The following is a 19416-nucleotide window of genomic DNA, read 5'->3' as shown; positions in this document are numbered from 1 at the left end:
TTTATTTTAGTTTGGTTTGGGGTTTTTTTGTTTTTTGTTTTGGTTTTTTGGGTCAGTCGTGGGGCTTTAACTATGGGCCTGGGCACTGTCCCTCAGCTCTTCAGCTCAAGGCTAGTGCTCTACCACTTGAGTCACAGTGCCACTTCTGATTTTCTGGTAGTTTATTGGAGATAAGAGTCTCACGGACTTTCCTACCCAGGCTGGCTTTGAACCGAGATATCAGATCTGAGCCTCCTGAGTGCTAGGATTACAGGCATGAGCCATTGGTGCCCAGCAACCTGTGAGGCTCTTATCCCTAATTAACTACCCAAAAAGCTGTGGTTCAAGTAATAGAACACTAGCCTTCAGCAATAAACTCAAGGGCAGCACCCAAGCCCTGAGTTCCAACCCCAGGACTGGCACAAAAAAATAAACAACAAGCCTGGCACCGGTGACTCACACCTGTAATCCTAGCTACTCAGGAGTCTGAGTCTGAGGATCACGGTTCAAAGTCAGCCAGGGCAGGAACGTCTGAGAGACTTATCTCCACTCAGAAACCACTCAGAAAATCAGAAGTGACACTGTGGCTCAAGTGGTAGAGCACTAGCTTTAAGCTGAAGAGCTGAGGGGACAGCGCTCAGGCTCAGAGTTCAAGCCCCACAACCAACAAAATAAAAATAAACAACAAAAAAGATTATCTCTTTATTCTTCCTTCTGAAAAGAATGACTCATAAAATAGTTACAGTATTTCTCCCACTAGATGGAACCATCGCCCCAGTAGATCCTAGACACTCCTTGAACTAGTCTTTTTTTTTTTTTTGGGTCCGGTTGTGGGGCCTAAACTCTGGGCCTGGGCGCTGTCCCTCAGCTCTGCAGCTCAAGGCTAGTGTTCTACTACTTGAGCCACAGCACCACTTCTGGCTTTTTTCTTTTTGCTTATGTGGTGCTGAAGAAACCCAGGGCCTCAGGCATGCAAGGCAAGCACTCTACCACTGAGCCACCTTGAACTAGCCTTTAATTGCTAATTAATTTAGGGGATTCACATCCTTAGAGCTAGGAAATTTTAAAAAAATATATGGGACTGGGGGAAGGACTAATCAGAAAATATCTGAGACAAGTAAGAAGTACAGAAAATATATAACAAAAAGAATACTTTCACTACTGGCATGAGAAACCCTTAAAGTAATATTTGGGGCTCCTGTGACTTTCACTCAGTATGTACAGTTCTAATTCTCATCAGTCCTTTGTTAAAAATGATTCTTTACATAAACATGTGTGAAACTCCTCTCTGTATAACTAAAGTTAGTAAAAACAATTCTTAATTTTTATGTACCTTCCATTATTTATATGTAAATACTTATTAATATTATTTTACATGTTTTAAAAATACATGCACATGATTTCATAGGTATTCATATGTTATTACTGACATTAGACAACACTATAGACACTGGTACATTCATCATGTGAATACATACTTTAGTTCATTAGTCTTTAGACAGTAAGTAGTCTAGTCTATAAACGTACCAATATTTTTTAAATTTATTCATCCTGCAATAAATGGAGATTTAATTTTTCTTTGTTTTTCTTCTCTATCAAAAAAAAATACTCCTATATGCATTCTTATACTTTTTGGAATTAATAAAATATCAGCATTTCTAACTGATCCCAAAACCACTTTGCCAACTTACTTGAGAGTTTTGAAAGTTTTGTGTTTTCTTTCTCAGACCTACCACTCACATTCTGCATAGTTAAAAGCTAACTGGTACTGAATACCTCAAGGCCAACATGTACAAAAAATGAACTACTATTTATATGAAAAATAACTCCTCATCCACAGCCTTTCTCTATCTCAGATGATGGTAACCCTATCCTGACTTATCAGACCAAAACTCTGGACACTTGATTCCTCTTTTTTATATACCCCACATCCTGCTCATCAGTAATTCTTTTTTTTTCATGTGTGGATGTATGTGTGTGTGTGTGTGTGTGTGTGTGTGTGTGTGTACATGTGTCAGTCCTAGAACTTGAACTTAAGGCCTGGGCACCACCCCTGATCTTCCACCATCCCCAACCCTGAGTCAAGTCTAGCACTCTACCACTTGAGCCACAGCTCCATTTTCGGGCTCCATTTGGTGGTCAACTGGAGATAAGAGTCTCAAAAGGAAGCCGGACGCTGGTGGCTCATGCCTGTAATCCCAGCTACTTAGGAGGCTGAGATCTGAGGATCGCGGTTCAAAGCCAGCCCAGGCAGGAGAGACCGTGAGACTTCCTATCTCCAATAAACCACCAGAAAACCGGAAGTGGTGCTGTAGCTCAAGTGGTAGAGCGCTCACCTTGAGCTTAAGAGGTGAGGGACAGTGCCCAGAGTTCAAGCCCCACGACGGACCAAAAAAAAAAAAAAAAGAGTCTCAAGGTCTTTCCTACTCAGGCTGGCTTCAAATCTCAATTCTCAGAACTCAGCAGGTGGCATGAGCCACCTGTGCTCTGCTCCCATCAATAATTCTTAAATATATTTAAGTTTAAAATAGATCCAGGGCTGGGAAGGTGGCTCAGTGGTAGAATGCTTGCCTTGCACGCATGAGGCCCTGGGTTCAATTCCTCAGCACCACATAAGCAAAAAGAAAAAAGCCAGAAGTGGCGCTGTGGCTCAAGTGGTAGAGTGCTAGCCTTGAGCTGAAGAGCTAAAGGATAGCACCTAGGCCCAGAGTTCAGGCCCCACGACCGGACCCCAAAAAAATAAATAAATAAAAATAAAACAGATCCAGAGCTGGACCCCAGTGGCTCATGCCTGTAATCCTATCCACTCAGGAGGCTGAGATTTGAGAACATGGCTCGAAGCCAGCCCAGGCAGAAAAATCCCTATGAGACTTTTACCTCCAATTAATCACTCAATAACTGGAAGTTGAACTGTACCTCAAAGTGGTAGAGAACTTGCCTTAAGCAAAATGAGCTCAGGGATGATGAGTTCAATCCCCATGACCAACAAAAATTAATTAAATACATTCAGAATCCAACCATCTCTCCCTATCTCCACAGCCATATACTTCTAATTTCTGTAACAAAAACCCTGGATCCAGTCATTATTTCAGAAATTAAAAAATTTTGGGGGGGTGTTATTGAAGTGATTGTGTGTGTGTATGTAACACTAATACCAAGGACTGAGACAGCAACAAAGTAAGAAAAGTACATTAAAACTTCTGGGGAAAAATGTATGCTAGTCACAACAAATGTGATAAAACTCGTAAGTATAAGAAGTACAAGTCGTTATGTCTAAAACGAACTTTACAACTATGGTGGGGGGGGAGCGGGGAGGATTGGGTGGGAGGGGCAGGCGGAGGATGGGAAAGGGAAACAAAGAAGGAGGCTACAATGCTTGATAAGAAATGTACTCATAGCCGGGCGATGGTGGCTCACGCCTGTAATCCTAGCTACTCAGGAGGCTGAGATCTGAGGATCGAGGTTCAAAGCCAGCCCGGGCAGGAGAGACGGTGAGACTCCTATCTCCAATAAACCACCAGAAAACTGGAAGTGGCGCTGTAGTTCAAGTGGTAGAGTGCTCGCCTTGAGCTGAAGAGCTGAGGGACAGCGCCCAGGCCCAGAGTTCAAGCCCCACGACCGACAAAAAAAAAAAGAAATGTACTCATTATCTTGCCCATGTAATTGTAACCCCTCTGTACAGTATTTTCACAATAAAAAAAAAAACTCTTACATATAATTCAGTATAGTTCAACTCTAATTCCAGATGAGTTCAAAGTAAGTTTTACTGCTAAAGGAGCTATGAAAAAACCTGTTATTTTGTATTGTAATCTAAACCACCATAGTCTCCTCCACGCCATTAAAAATCTCTTAAGTGGTATCCCCATTTTAGCTCTACTCTTGGCCCTTTATAGTCTATTCTCAACATAGAATTTTTTTTTTCACAGTGCTAGGGATCTCACACCTTTTCCTAGACTGCCCTCAAACAGCAATTCTCCTACCTCTGCCTCTTTTGAGTTGCTGGGATTCTTCAGAATTGAATCATCATGCCTGGTTTGGTGAGATAGGGTCTCCTTAGTTTTGTTTTTAGCTGGTTATTTAGCTTTTTCCTTTTTTTGAGGTGGAGGCTGGCTTGTCCAGAAACCACTATCCTTTCATCTCTTCCAGTAGATATGATTACAGGTCATACCATCCTACTTGTATGAGAAAGATCCTTTTTTTCCCCTGTGCCAATGCTGAGGCTTAAACTCAGGGCCTGGGTGCTGTTACTGAGCTTTTATGCTCAAGGCTAACACTCTACCAGTTGAGGCACAGCTCCATTTCCAGCTTTCCCTTTTTATTTTAATCTTTCAAATTTTTATTTAAATGTAATGCTCTGAGGTGATTTTAGATCTTGTTAAAAGCAGCCACATCCATGGACTGCACATAGTCCTCAAAAGCAGTGATCTGTTCCTCTAGCATGTCTGTTCCTACTTTATCATCTCCCACTACACATTGTATTTAAAGTTTCTTAACTCTATATCCCACTAGAACCAGTTTAGAGGACCCCCAGACCAAGCGATCTTCTTGAATGCTTTGGATGCACTCCTCTAATTTTGCCATATCTGTCTCATCAACCCAAGGCTTCACATCTAGTAAGATGGAAGACTTGGCAACAAGCACTGTATTTTTGGCCTTCCTTGACTCCTACTGTGCAAGATGTTCTTCTCTTAGCTTCTTTGCTTCTTCACTTTCTTCCTTCTTATCACACCCAAAGAGGTCAATGTCATCATTATCTTTACTATCCACAGCTCTGCTTCCAGTGATGTCTTCTACAATGGCAGGGCTATACTTGCCAAAAGATTTCTTCACTCCTGGCAAGCTGCCCTTTTCCTTTTCATAGGACCCAATATTTTTTTTCATTATTTAGAGAATACTTATTAGCTTCTGTTCTCAAACCCACATAGATAAGACCTTATATATTTAATACAATGAGATTACCCCTGTACAAATGGAAAAAAATAGGTATAACATTTCCAGACCTGGGCTGGGAAGTTGGCTCAGTGGTAGAGCGCTTGCCTTGCATGCTTGAGGCCCTGGGTTCGATTCCTCAGCACCACATAAGCAAAAAGAAAAAAACCGGAAGTGGCGCTGTGGCTCAAGTGGTAGAGTGCTAGCCTTGAGCTGAAGAGCTGAGGGACAGTGCCCAGGCCCAGAGTTCAGGCCCCACGACCGGACCCAAAAAAAAAAAAAACATTTCCAGACCAATATGGCTATTAATTTCTGTACAATGCCAACTTAACACGGTAAACTGGGATACTTTTTCCAAAGTTGACAGCACAGCTAAAGTTTCCAAAAATTCAAATTATATATATATATATATATATATATATATATATATGTATATACATTTATATTTATATAAAAAGACCAATAATAGCAGTATGTTATGCATCAATAGCAGCAACAGCTTCTCCACGTTCTGCAGTCATCTGAACAAAATTAGCCATCCATTAATAAAAAGAAAAAAAAAAGATTAAAAAACAAACCCCCAGAAAAATGAGAAGTTCTGTTACTGTTGTGGTACCTGGCACCATTTTTTCTTATTAACTTCTCAATTATCATCTGGAAAGAAAACATTCTTGAGTAACATCATTAAAAACAGCTCTGATAAAGCACAGTTACTACTACGTATCATAAAGCACAAGGTATTTATATTCACAGAAGGATGATATAGTACTGTCCTACATCTATAATACTAGAGGGTATTATAGATTAAAAAGGCATTACTGAGACGATTCTACTTTTCCAGCAGAGGGCCAAAGGATGGTATAACACAGCTCTGTAAAGAAATGCACTTTCTTAGATAGGATTTCCTTCCATCAGTGGGACAGTTCTAAGTACTCGGTCTCTTAGTGAACATCAGTTACAAACCATTTGAAAATGGAGATGCGGGAGCAGGAAGGGGAAAAAACAAACAAACAAACAACAAAACAAAAAACATATCCTACAACCACTGGATTCATATCAAGATGACTGAATGAAGGTAAGCAAGACTCAATCCAACAATATTTTACCAAATCTGTTATGTTTGAATGGTGAGAGCCCCACATAGCAAGATGCCAAAGTAGCCAGGCACTGCACATTTGGATATGTTCAAGGATGCTGTCATTAATATTTTTTTACATGTTAAAAGCTTTATTAGGTTTCAATACAAAAACATCCAAAAAGTGACCTATAATACCTAAGTTCTATGCTTAACTACTAAACAAGGAAAACACTTTTATAATTCTTTTACAACCAGCAAAAATAATAAGGACCAATTATTTTCCCAATGGGAGCATTAAGCATGCTGGGTCAGTAAACCACTGATCAGTTGTATTTAAGCATATTCCTTACTTTAAATTTAGTATTCATACTTACTACAGTTAGTTTCTCTATTTTATACTATAACTAAGAAATCTAATCTAAATCTAAATAAAATCTCAAGAGCCAAAAGATCCTCATAGAAGCACCTAACTCAAGTAGTTAAGATTATAGAAGGCTTGAGCTAAAATAACTTTTCAAGTGCAACTACTGAAATTTGGTCAATACCCTCACAGTCTGATTATGAGTATGACATTAATATTTAAGGACCCAATATGATTATACCAGTGCAGGGCAAGACACAAATCAGCAGGCAGTGGGCCAGAGACTACTTCAAAAACTGCCACGTCTGCTTGCAATAGCACATACCCCTGGATGTAACTCTTGTCTGCAAGGTAATCATTTAGCACTTGGAGACACACAGGGCTCTTGAGGCCTCTGAAACCAGTAACCTCTCAGCTGTATCCAGGAACTGGGTAGCAACAAAGGGAAAGCTACTCTCAGCTTTTTGATAGCTGATTAGAGAGTCTCATGGACTTTCCTTCCCCTGGCTGGTTTTAAACCGTGATCCATCAGATCTCAGACTCCCGAGTAGCTAGGATTATGAGCACCAACAAAGGATCCTTTTTAAAGATAAGTTAGATCACATCATTCTGCTAAAAACCCTGATAGTTTTTACTCAAAAATACAAGTTTTAGCCGGGCGCCAGTGGCTCATACCTGTAATCCTAGCTACTCAGGAGGTTGAGATCTGAGGGTCATGGTTCAAAGCCAGCCCATGCAGGAAAGTCCATGAGACTCTTATCTCCAATAAACCACTAGAAAACTGGAAATGGTACTGTGGCTTGGAGCTGTCCCTCAGCTCCTCAGCTCAAGGCTAGCACTCTGCCACTTGAGCCACAGTGCCACTTCCAGCTTTTTCTGCTTAGGTGGTGTTGAGGAATCAAACCCAGGGCTTCGTGCATGCAAGGCAAGCACTCTACCACAGAGCCACCTTCCCAGCCCCAGTTCATTCATTGTAATTAAAGACTCTAAGTACTTTGTACAAAAAAAGGAAAGAGGCTTGGAATGTGGCTTAGTGGTACAGTTCTTGACTAGCATATATGAGGCCTTGAGTTTGATTCTTCAGTACCACATAAACAGAAAAAGCCAGAAGTGGTGCCATGGCTCAAGTGGTAGAGTATTAGCCTTGAGCAAAAGAAGTTCAGGATAGTGCCCAGGCCCTGAGTTCAAGCCCCCAGGAATGGGAAAAGAAAGGAAAGGGGAAGGGGACCAGGAAAGAAAAGCTAGGTGCTGGTAGCTCACATCTGTAATCCTAGCTACCCAGGAGGCTGAGATCTGATGCTCATGGTTCTAAGCCAGCCTGGGCTGGAAAGTTCATGAGACTCTTATCTCCAATTAACCACCCCAAAACTGGAAGTGGCGCTCTGGCTCAAAGTGGTAGAGCATGAGCCTTGAGCAAAACTGCTCAGAGACAATGCCTAGGCCCTGAGTTCAAGCCCCACGACAGACAGACAGACAGACAGACCGACAGACAAGGAGGGAAGGAGGAAAAGAAGGAAGGAGGGAGGAAAGGAGGGAGAAAAAAAAGCAAAACAAGAAAAATAGTTACATTTCATTAACAGACATTCACAGACTGGTTGACTAGCTAGTGTTTTACAGTAAAACCTTCATTTTATCAATTCTCAAAAATACTGATGAGTTGACTTCTTATTTACAAGTAAAACTAAGGCAGACTGACATAATTTACAAAACAATCACTACATTTAAAAGAATATTAGTGATGTTTTAGTGTTAAGTGCCTCCACCATTAAAACTCAGTTAAGGCCGGGCACTGGTGGCTCACGCCTGTAATCCTAGCTACTCAGGAGGCTGAGATCTGAGGATCGCGGTTCAAAGCCAGCCCAGGCAGGAGAGACCGTGAGACTCCTATCTCCAATAAACCACCAGAAAACTGGAAGTGGCGCTGTAGCTCAAGTGGTAGAGCGCCACCTTGAGCTGAAGAGCTGAGGGACAGCGCCCAGGCCCAGAGTTCAAGACCCACGACCGACAAAAAAAAAAACAAAAACAAAAACTCAGTTAAGGACTGGGAATGTGGCTTAGTGATAGAGTGGTTGCCTAGCATGCATGAAGCCCTGGGTTCAATTCTTCAGTACCATATACACAGAAAAAGCCAGAAGTGGCACTGTGGCTCAAATAGTAGAGTGCTAGCCTTGAGCAAAAGAAGCTCAAGGACATTGCCCAGGCCCAGAGTTCAAGGCCAAGGACTCTCAAAAAAAAAAAAAAAAAAAGTTATCTATCAGTTTACTTCCCCTCCCCTCTTTGTTACACCTTACTTACCTCTTCACTTGCCAAAAAACCTGAGATTTAAGATGATGACATATGACATATAAATATGAATGATTACACAATGATGTCATATACATCAAAGTAGTAATTCAGAAAAGTTCTATCAAATGCCACATATATATGTGACTTTATGATAGGGGTGGTTAGAAAAAGGATCTGTTTATTGTAAACAATCTATCAGCAGTAATACCTAGGGTCCAAATTAGGTTTGTATCTTACATAGGTCAGATTTAATTGATCCACTCACTTAATACAAGTGAGCCCAGACAGCATTTTTCTATCAAAATAGAAAGATCTAAGGTAAGTGTGATAGTGCATGCCTATAGATCCAAGGCACTATACTTGGGAAGATCATGCAAACCCAGAAGTTTTGACAACAAAGCAAGACTACCATCTCAAAACAAAAGAGAAAAAGAAACAAAATAGTGATATCTTAAATAAATTCCTTAAGTATTCCTGATAGAATAAAGAGAAAATTAATAGTATTCTACAAGTCCTCCTGACTCAAATGAATTAAATAAAACTGCAACCATGTATTCAGTAAGTTTGCAAAGGACACTAAAGGAAGGTGATTTGTAAAAATAATTTTTTTTTACTCACCTGTAACCCTCTCCTTCCTAGGAAACTGGAATTATCCATAGCAGATAACAGTCAAAAGAAAAAACAAAAAGCTGGTGCCAGTGGCTCATGCTTCAAAAATACTTTTTTTTACTCACCTGTAACCCTCTCCTTCCTAGGATACTGGAATTATCCATAGCAGATAACAGTCAAAAGAAAAAACAAAAAGCTGGTGCCAGTGGCTCATGCTTCTAATCCTAGCTACTCAGGAGGCTAAGATCTGAGGATCACGGTTCAAAGCCAGCCAGGGCAGCAAAGTCTATGAGACTCTTATCTCCAATAAACCACTAGAAAACCGGAAGTGGCATTATAGCTTAAGCAGTAGAGCCCTTGCCTTGAGTTGAAGAGCACAGGGACAGAGTTCAAGCTCCACAACCAGGAGGAAAAAAAAAAAAAAAAAAAAGAGGGCTGGGAAGGTGGCTCAGTGGTAGAGTGCTTGCCTTGCATGCCTGAGGCCCTGGGTTCGATTCCTCAGCACCACATAAGCAAAAAGAAAAAAGCCGGAAGTGGCGCTGTGGCTCAAGTGGTAGAGCACTAGCCTTGAGCTGAAGAGCTGAGGGACAGCGGCCAGGCCCTGAGTTTAGGCCCCACGACCGGACTGAAAAAAAGGAAGGAAGGAAGGAAGGAAGTTAGGAAGGAAGGAAGGAAGTTAGGAAGGAAGGAAGTTAGGAAGGAAGGAAGGAAGGAAGGAAGGAAGGAAGGAAGGAAGGAAGGAAGGAAGGAAGGAAGGAAGGAAGGAAGGAAGGAAGGAAACAAAAAAGCTACTACCAAAACAGTTAACAACTAGTGCTTACTTACTGGTGAATAAAGAAGCATAAGATTCATTCAGCATACCAAACTCTGCCCACTAATCCACTGCTCCACTAAACCATGCAGGAAGACAGGCAGGCACAACAACACAATCACTGCCTTATACCAAGATCTTTCCTCACAGAAGATACACAAAGATCTCACCAGAATTACATACAAAATAGGAGAAATACTTTATTATTTGTTTTTATTCTCCATACTTATACCATGAGTTGAAATTATCTGTAATACCAAGAAAAAAACAAAGGTTACAGAAAAACATAATTTTAATCTTTGATATCCTATCTTCACTGCTTATTATGGTTTGGCAAACAAAACAACAATCTCCACCTGCAGCTACTAAGCTTGTAAAATCCATGTCATGTTTTTCTTTCCCAAAACAAAACCGTTTCACACACATTTAAAAAAAACATTTCAGAAATCAAAAAATTACTTATATTATTTTATGTCTGTCTCTAGGTTCAAACCAATATAAAATCAGTTATTATTTTCACTAAATCGGCAAAATTCCTTTCATCCTTTGTATAGACAAAGCAAATGTCAGATACTTTCCATACTGTCACAGGCTCTTTTGTTTCTTTATCGCTAGATACGCTGGTCTTCAATTCTTGAGCAATCCCAAAAGCCTCTTTCTTCAGTAGCACGGATCACTGCTAAGGTCAGTTTCACTGCTCTTTTATGTCCTTGGAGGGGGCTAGTACATGTGTTGTGAGTTCTGAGCATGCACGAATCCACTCATCTCTATTCATCCCCGGCAGTGCTGTCACAAGAAACACTCCCTATTCCTCCAGACTTCTAAAAGGGCACAGCACACAAAAGACTCATCTCATTCAAGCTTTATTAGACTCATAACTGCTTCTTTAGTCTCTAGGCTGCCATTTTAAAAGTAGGACTCCACTCAAGTTTAAACATGTTTCTCAATTTATGGCTTAAAATATGTACTTTTTTAGAGTTAAAGAGTAAAAGTTTGGCTTTCACAATATGATTCTGTACATAAAGATCCATAAGCAACATTTAATTTTTCCAGTTTTATACTAATTGCCAGAATCCTAGTAAACACAAAGGAAAATTGAGAAAAGTCAATGACCTCTCTAATAAATCAAAGAAAAACTGTTATTAAGGCAAATTATAAGACATGCTGCAAAAATTGTCTCTAAAGGATTTTAGGAAATATTAACTCAATTTTCCTATTTTGACAGATAAAGTTACATACAAAGCACTCTGAATCTGCCTTCCATATTCCCTAAGAAGTAAAAAATTAGTAACTAAAAGACAGACTCAGTCTACAGCCCACAAGAAAGAAAAATTGCCTTTCTTATCATTATGATAGCTGCAGGATTATGATAGCTGCAGCTAACAGTCTGAGTCTTGGAGGAAAGTCTATTAACAAGATTTTTTTAATCCTCTTACATACATCTGACTAGTTGCAAGAGCTATTCATGTTACTGAAAATACCTCAGAAAGCAAGATACATCTCCCTCTCATTCGGCAGAAATTTTCTAATCCTTAGCACAACCAGTGTGGTCTTTTATTGTGAAAACTAAATAAATCCACATCCCCCTGGACTCCTTTTTCCATCTGCTATTTTAAATAACTAATGGCTGGATTATGTCTCTGGGGAAAACAAACAGATCACATGAACAGACAGCTGATTTGCATAGGATATACTATATAGTATATTAATGTCTGCAAAGTCACAGGTTTTTAAAGCCATAGATCTCTTTATCAAATAATCTTATTGAAAAAAACTTATGGGCTGGGAAGGTGGCTCAGTGGTAGAGCACTTGCTTTGCATGCATGAGGCCCTGGGTTCGATTCCTCAGCACCACATAAGCAAAAAGAAAAAAAGCCGGAAGCGGCGCTGTGGCTCAAGTGGTAGAGCGCTAGCCTTGAGCTGAAGAGCTGAGGGACAGCGCCCAGGCCCAGAGTTCAGGCCCACGACAGGATCCAAAAAAAAATAAATAAATATGTACCAGCAGAGAGGAAATCAGGAATGGTCCCTAAAAATATTTAAAAAGGTATATCTACTAAGCTATTCAGATCAAAAAGTCTTAATTCTAATTTCTTTTACATTTATTTATGCTAGTTTTAGGGCCTTCAGTGTTCTCCCTGAGCTTTTTTTGCTCTCCGTGAACGTGCGTGCGTGCATGTGTCTCAAGTTCTCTATCACTTGAGCCACAGCTCCATTTCCAGCTTTTGGTCGGTTGTGAGGCTTGAACTCTGGGCCTGGGAGCTGTTCCTGAGCTCTTCAGTTCAAGGCAAGCACTCTACCACTTGAGCCAAAGCTCCACTTCTGGTTTTCTGGTGGTTAAGTGGAGATTAAGAGTCTCACAGAGGTTCCTGCCCAGGCTGGCTATGAACTGTGATCCTCAGATCTCAGCCTCCTGAGTAGCTAGGGTTATAGACGTGAGCAACCGGCACCCTGCTTGCCTGGTTCATTCTTAATCCATTTATTAATTCAAGAATCACTTACTGAGGCTGGGAAGGTGGCTCAGTGGTAGAGTGCTTGCCTTGCATGCATGAAGCCCTGGGTTCCATTCCTCAGCACCATATAAGCAGAAAAACCCAAAGTGGCACTGGGGCTCAAGTAGAGCGCTTGCCTTGAGCCGAAAAGCTAAGGGACAGCGCCCAGGCCCAGAGTTCAGGCCCCACAACCAACCAAAAAAAATAATAATAATAAATCACTTACTGCTGGGCCCTGGTGGCTCACGCCTGTAATCCTAGCTACTCAGGAGGCTGAGAGCTGAAGATCACAGTTCAAAGCCAGCCAGCCAGTCCCAGCAAGAAAGTCCATGAGACTTTTATCTCCAATTAACCACCAGAAAACCGGAGGTGGTGCTATGGCGCAAGTGGTAGAGTACTTGCCCTGAGTGAAGAGCTCAGGGACAGTGCCCAGGCCCAGAGTTCAAGCAAAAAAGGATCGCTTACTATGCCAATCACTGAAATGGAAATGATAAAAATTACAAAGACCATATTACTAATAAGTGAATAAGTCTTTTACCAAAAAGCTCAAATCCAATGAGGAAGCCAAATATAAACAACAGTGGCACAGTATGAGAAATTCTATCTCAGAGCTATGACAAAGTGCTACAAGAGTATCAAAGAAGCCTCATTTTATTACACTGAGAAGGCAAGTGATTTGGGGGAGATGCCAAGTGGTCACTAAAATTAATGTTATGAATTAGCCTTCAGACAAGACAGGGTTTCTTTCCTAAAGTGTTGTGTGCATTAAAAAAATAATTTTAAAAAATCATTTAAAGTTGAGTGCAAGTGGCTCATACCTGTAATCCTAGCTATTCAGGAGGCTGTCATCTGAGAATCGCTGTTCAAAGCAAGGAAAATCCATGGGTAAGAATTTTCTCTTCAATTAACCACCAAAAAGCCATATGTAGAGCTGTGGCTCAAGTGCTAAAGCGTCAGTCTTGAGTAAAATGCTTAGGGACAGAACCCTAGCCCTGAATTCAAGCTTAGCTTCAGGACCAAAAACCTTTAAACTCTACAACTAGTCCTTACTACCAATAATGAAGAAGAAGGAGGAGAAGGGGAGGAGGAGAGAGGGAGAGGAGGAGAAGAAAGAAGAGGAGGAGAAGGAAGAGCAAGGAAGGAAGGAGGAAGAAAGAGAAGGAAGAAGGAGTAAGAAGGAGAAGGAAGGAGGAGGAAGAAGAAGGAAGAAGGAGGAAGGAAGAAAGAGGAAGGAGGGAGGAGGAGGAAGAATAAGGAGGAGGAGGAGGAGGAATAAGGAGGAGGAAGAATAAGGAGGAGGAGGAATTATTTCTCCCCTTGGCATTCAAAACATCCTATTTGCACAGAAACAATAGATTTGATCTCTAAAATCTGTAATCAGAAAGAATGATGCAGTTTTCAGAGCACATTTCATCCTTCTCAACCTCGAATCCTTTGTGGTTTAAGCAGGAATACAACCATCTACCTTATAAAGTTTAAACTTTTTTGAGTATCTCTGATAGGGAAGTGGGGCATCCTACCCAAAATTCCCTGCCACAACCAGCATTATTATTTTTTTGTTTTGTTTTGGTCAGTCGTGAGCCTTGAACTCTGGGCTTAGGCGTTGTCCTTGAGCTCTTTAGCTAAAGCTAGTACTCTACCACTTGAGCCATATCGCCACTTCCAGTTTTCTGGTGGTTAATTGGAGATAAGAGTCTCACAAGCTTTCCTGGCCAGGCTGCCTTTGAACTGTGATCCTCAGATCTCAGCCTCCTAAGTAATATAACAAGTGTGAGTCACCAGTACCCAGCTACAACCTGGATTCTTTAAAGCCTCATATTTTATTCTTTAAATTCAAATACATTTTACATTCTAAGATAAAATTTTAATATTAAGATAATATTTGAAATTACTGAAGGATACTGAAAAGGAGTACCAGAGAGGGGAAAGGAAAATCAAGACTACAAATACTATGCGAGGAGCTGGGAAGGTGGCTCAGTGGTAGAGTGCATGCATGAGGCCCTGGGTTCAATTCCTCAGCACCACATAAGCAAAAAGAAAAAAGTCGGAAGTGGGCTGTGGCTCAAGTGGTAGAGCGCTAACCTTGAGCTAAAGAGCTGAGGGACAGCACCCAGGCCAAGAGTTCAGGCCTCATGACCGGACCCAAAAAAATAAAATAAAATACTATGGGAAGGCCAAGAAAAGAATGATAAGAAAGTTCTGAACAAATGTTGCCTGGAGGCCCATCACTAAAATACACTCTTTCAGTTTACTGACTTGGAAGTTACCTGTGCCCTACGTCAGGACAGTTTCGGGGGAGGATTAATAGGAACAGCCAAAGTCCAGAGGCAAAAGGTTACAAAATGACTGGATGGTGAGGAAATAAAGACAGTGAATCTAATGGTATGACAACTCCTCCAACTTCTGCTTCACTCTTTCCCTACTCTTCACAGCTAAACTTCCCTCTTCCCTCTCTTTTCCCTACCAAAATAAAAGTTGAGGGCTGAGAACATAGATCAAGAAGTAGAGCACTTGCCTAGCATGTTTGAGGCCATGAATTCAAACCTTCTACTAAAAAAAAAAAAATAGCAGGTATGCGTTACAAAAGAGTTATAATTTTAGAGATAGAGGAGTTTTAAAAGCACAAATATTTGCTCTATGAAATCAGTGAAAGGAGAAGGGGAAACAAAGGAGGAGGCAACAATGCTTGACAAGAAATGTACTCATTACCTTGCCCATGTAATTGTAACCCTTCTGTATGGTATTTTCACAATTAAAAAAAAAAAAAAAGAAAGAAAAAAGAAATCAGTGAAAGGATCCATCAGAACCATCCCAGGGGACCACGCAGAGGCAAGGCAGGCACAGGAGAAAGATTAATACAAGGTTTATTAGAGGAGCCATATTTTCCCCGGAGAGAGAGCACAGGGTGGCCTCCACTACCTAGGTAGCAGCAGGGTCTGGGGGTAGGAAGTAAGGTATATGGGAGTTCAGGTGAGTCTGGGCAGAGAGAGGGAGGGGCCAGCTGTATGGTGGGAACTCCAGAGCAAAGAGCGGCTCAGGTCTGGGTGGAGCTGAGGACCCAAGATGGGCATAATGCTTACAATCAGCAGAGAGCAAGGTTACTGGAGATGAAGAATAAAGAAGTAAGAAAACTAGAAGATTTAATGCTAAAAGAGAACAAAAAAATATGTAACCCTAGCTATTGAAGAAGTTGAGATCTTCTGGTGCCAGTGGCTCATGCCTGTAATCCTAGCTACTTGGGAGGCTGGGATCTGAGGATTATGGTTTGAGGCCAGCCCAGGGAGGAAAGCCTCTGAGACTCTTATCTCCAATTAATCACCAGAATACCAGAAATTACACTAGCTCAAAGTGGTAGAGTACTCACCTTGAGTTGAAGAGCACAGAGACAGCGCTACAAGAGTTCAAGCCCTACAACCAACAACAACAAAAGAGAACCATGATCTCAGGATCATGGCTCAAAACAAGCCCAGGCAAGAAAATCCCTGAGACTCATATCTCCAAAAAACTTCCAAAAAGCCAGAAGTAGAGCTGTGGCTCAAATCACACACACACACACACACACACACACACACACACACACACACACACACACACACACACACACACACACACACACACACACACACACACACACACACACACACACACACAGAGCTAGGGCTATGGAACAGGAATGTGGCTTGGCTTATTCGCATGAAGCCCTGGCTGTGGCTCAAATCACACACACACACACACACACACACACACACACACACACACACACACACACACACACACACACACAGAGCTAGGGCTATGGAACAGGAATGTGGCTTGGCTTATTCGCATGAAGCCCTGGCTGTGGCTCAAATCACACACACACACACACACACACACACACACACACACACACACACACACACACACACACACACACACACACAGAGCTAGGGCTATGGAACAGGAATGTGGCTTGGCTTATTCGCATGAAGCCCTGGCTGTGGCTCAAATCACACACACACACACACACACACACACACACACACACACACACACACACACACACACACACACACACACACACACACACACACACACACACACACACACACAGAGCTAGGGCTATGGAACAGGAATGTGGCTTGGCTTATTCGCATGAAGCCCTGGGTTAGATTCCTTAGTACCACATAAGCAGAAAAACGCTGGAAGTGGTGCTGTAGCTCAAGTGGTAGAGCAATAACCAGCAAAAGAAGCTCAGAGACAGTGTCCAGGTCCTGAGTTCAGGCCCCATGACCGGACCCCCCCCCCCAAAAAAAAAAAAAAAAAGATTTAGAACAATATAAAGTATGAGAGTTAATTAGTCATGGGATCTATCCTTAAAAGGGGAAAGAATAAAGATTAAAGGAGAGAAAAAACATAGAAAGGTATTTAGAGGTTCTGATAAGCTGATAGCTATTATACTTTAAGAATTAGGGGGGGGGATGGGAAGGGGAAACAAAGGAGGAGGCTACAATGCTTGATAAGAAATGTACTCATAATCTTGCCCATGTAATTGTAACCCCTCTGTACCGTATTTTCACAATAAAAAAAAATTTTTTTTAAGAATTAGATGAAGAAACTAAAACTGTCAGATTATAGGAAAGTTATCGAGAGTTATAATTTTATGTAAGAACACTTCAGAGCTATGACAAAGCACAGAGCTTCAGGGCTGGGAAGGTGGCTCAGTGGTAGAGTGCTTGCCTTGCATGCATGAGGCCCTCGGTTCGATTCCTCAGCACCACATAAGCAGAAAAAGCCACAAGTGGAGTTGTGGGTCAAGTGGTACAGCACTAGCCTTGAGCTGAAGAGCTGAGGGACAGCACCCAGGCCCAGAGACCAGGCCCCACAACTGACCAAAAAAAAAAGAAAAAGCACAGAGCTTCAGAAGAAATGATAATGAGGTTCACTAACTGTGACAGGACATTGCTGGGTAATAATAAAGACACTGGCAGGAGAGTAGCCAGATATTTTTCTTTTTTTTTTTTTCTTTTTTTTTTGCCAGTCGTAGGGCTTAAATTCAGGGCCTAGGCACTGTCCCTGAGCTTCTTTTGCTCAAGGCTAGCACTCTACCACTAAGCCACATTCCCAGCCCAATTTTTTTCTTTTTTTGTCAGTCACGGGACGAACTCAGGGCCTGGGCACTGTCCCTGAGCTTTTTCACTCAAGGCTCTCTTGTACTCTACCACTCTGAACTACAGCACCACTTCTGGTTTTCTGGCAGTTAACTGGGGATAAGAGTCTTACGAACTTTCCTGCCAGGGCTGGCTTTGAACTGCCTCCTGAGTAGACAGGATTATAGGCGTGAGCCACCCATGTTCGGCTTCCAGATTTATTCCTGATGACAAAATCTAAGGTGAAACAAGGAGAATAATTAAAGGTTAATGAGAGCAGTAGGGGAGAGGTTTTAGATAAAAGGACTGAAAAACATAGATAAAAATAGAAAAAACAGATCAGCTCTTAAATCTTCAAATAAATTTGTCTATAAGTGAATTTATGTGGTACTGAGGAATCGAACCCAGGGCCTCATGCATGCAAAGCAAGCACTCTACCACTGAGCCACCTTCCCAGCCCCCTTTTTTTTTTTTTTTTTTGTTGGTTGTAGGGTTTGAACTCTGGGTCTGGGCACTGTCCCTCAGCTCTTCAGTTCAAGGCCAGCACTCCACCACTTCAGCCACAGAGCCACTTCTGGTTTTCTGAGTGGTTTATTGGAGATAAGAGTCTCACAGACTTTCCAGCTGGTGCTGGCTTTGAACCATGATCCTCAGATCTCAGCCTCCTGAATAGCTAGGATCAGGCATGAGACACTGGTGCCCGGCTACATTACCCCTTCCCTCCCTCTCTCCCAGGATCCTTTTTACTATATGCCAATTTAGTATTGAGAGGATTGTTTTGCAATGACTTATTAAAAACTAGGAGACTCTCTGCAGAAATAGTAAAATTAAGTGCATAAATCTCAGAATCACTTGCAATTATACATTATCTCAAAACAAATTAACTTTTCATGCATTAGAAAATAAATAAAACACTTTATAACCCTAGATAAAAAGCTATGAATCTTTATCCAGCAAATACACCATACTAAGTACCATGAGAGGACTAATTTTTGTTAAAAAACTTAAATACCAAGGCAGACTCAAGACTTCCCCCAGTTTAGGGTGGCTAAACACTACAACAAAGTACAGAAACTAGAACCTATAGTTTCCCAACAAAGATTTTCTGGCGATTCAGTTAAGCAAAATTCCTTACAAATTGAAAAGCCTTTCATATGAAACAAACAAATTCCTCAGAATAAAGACATAATGATTTTCCTGATAAGCCACAGGAATCATTTCTTATCATTTGCATAAGTTTTTGGTTAATATTCTTTTTTTTTGGGGGGGGAGGTCCAGTCGTGGGGCCTGAACTCTGGGTCTGGGTGCTGTCCCTCAGCTCTTCAGCTCAAGGCTAGCACTCTACCACTTGAGCCACAGCGCCACTTCCGGCTTTCTTCTTTTTGCTTATGTGGTGCTGAGGAATCGAACACAGGGCCTCGTGCATGCAAGCAAAGCACTCTACCACTGAGCCACCTTCCCAGCCCTTGGTTAATATTCTTTACAGTCTTATAGGAAGTTAGATCACTATTTTTAACAGTAATCATTCTTTCATCATTTGTTTCCACAAATCAGGTTTCCTCAATGATATTATAGTTATATAAGATGACATAATTAGGGAAAATGGAGTGAAGAGTTCAGGGAATTCTATGTACCATTTCTGCAACTTGCCCTGAGTCTATAATTGTTTCAAAATAAAAAGTAAATAAACAAGCTTAGATTCTTACATTTTCATTTTATTGTCTCCCTATAAATGCACTTTGCAT

General features: G+C 41.3%; 1 protein-coding gene and 1 pseudogene across 5 annotated transcripts in view; both read right to left on the bottom strand.

The window, feature by feature from the left end:
• The window catches only part of Mast2 (microtubule associated serine/threonine kinase 2), a 127214-nt gene that overhangs the window by 82412 nt on the left and 25386 nt on the right, over positions 1-19416 (bottom strand). The gene's annotated exons all lie outside the window — the stretch shown is intronic.
• LOC122108149 lies at positions 4305-9406 on the bottom strand (annotated as a pseudogene).

This window comes from Dipodomys spectabilis, unplaced genomic scaffold (assembly GCF_019054845.1).
Source record: "Dipodomys spectabilis isolate Male_0828 unplaced genomic scaffold, ASM1905484v1 ptg000002l, whole genome shotgun sequence".
NCBI lineage: Eukaryota > Metazoa > Chordata > Mammalia > Rodentia > Heteromyidae > Dipodomys > Dipodomys spectabilis.
The sequence above is the reverse complement of the archived record's forward strand: the minus strand, read 5'-3'. Positions and strand labels throughout refer to the sequence as shown.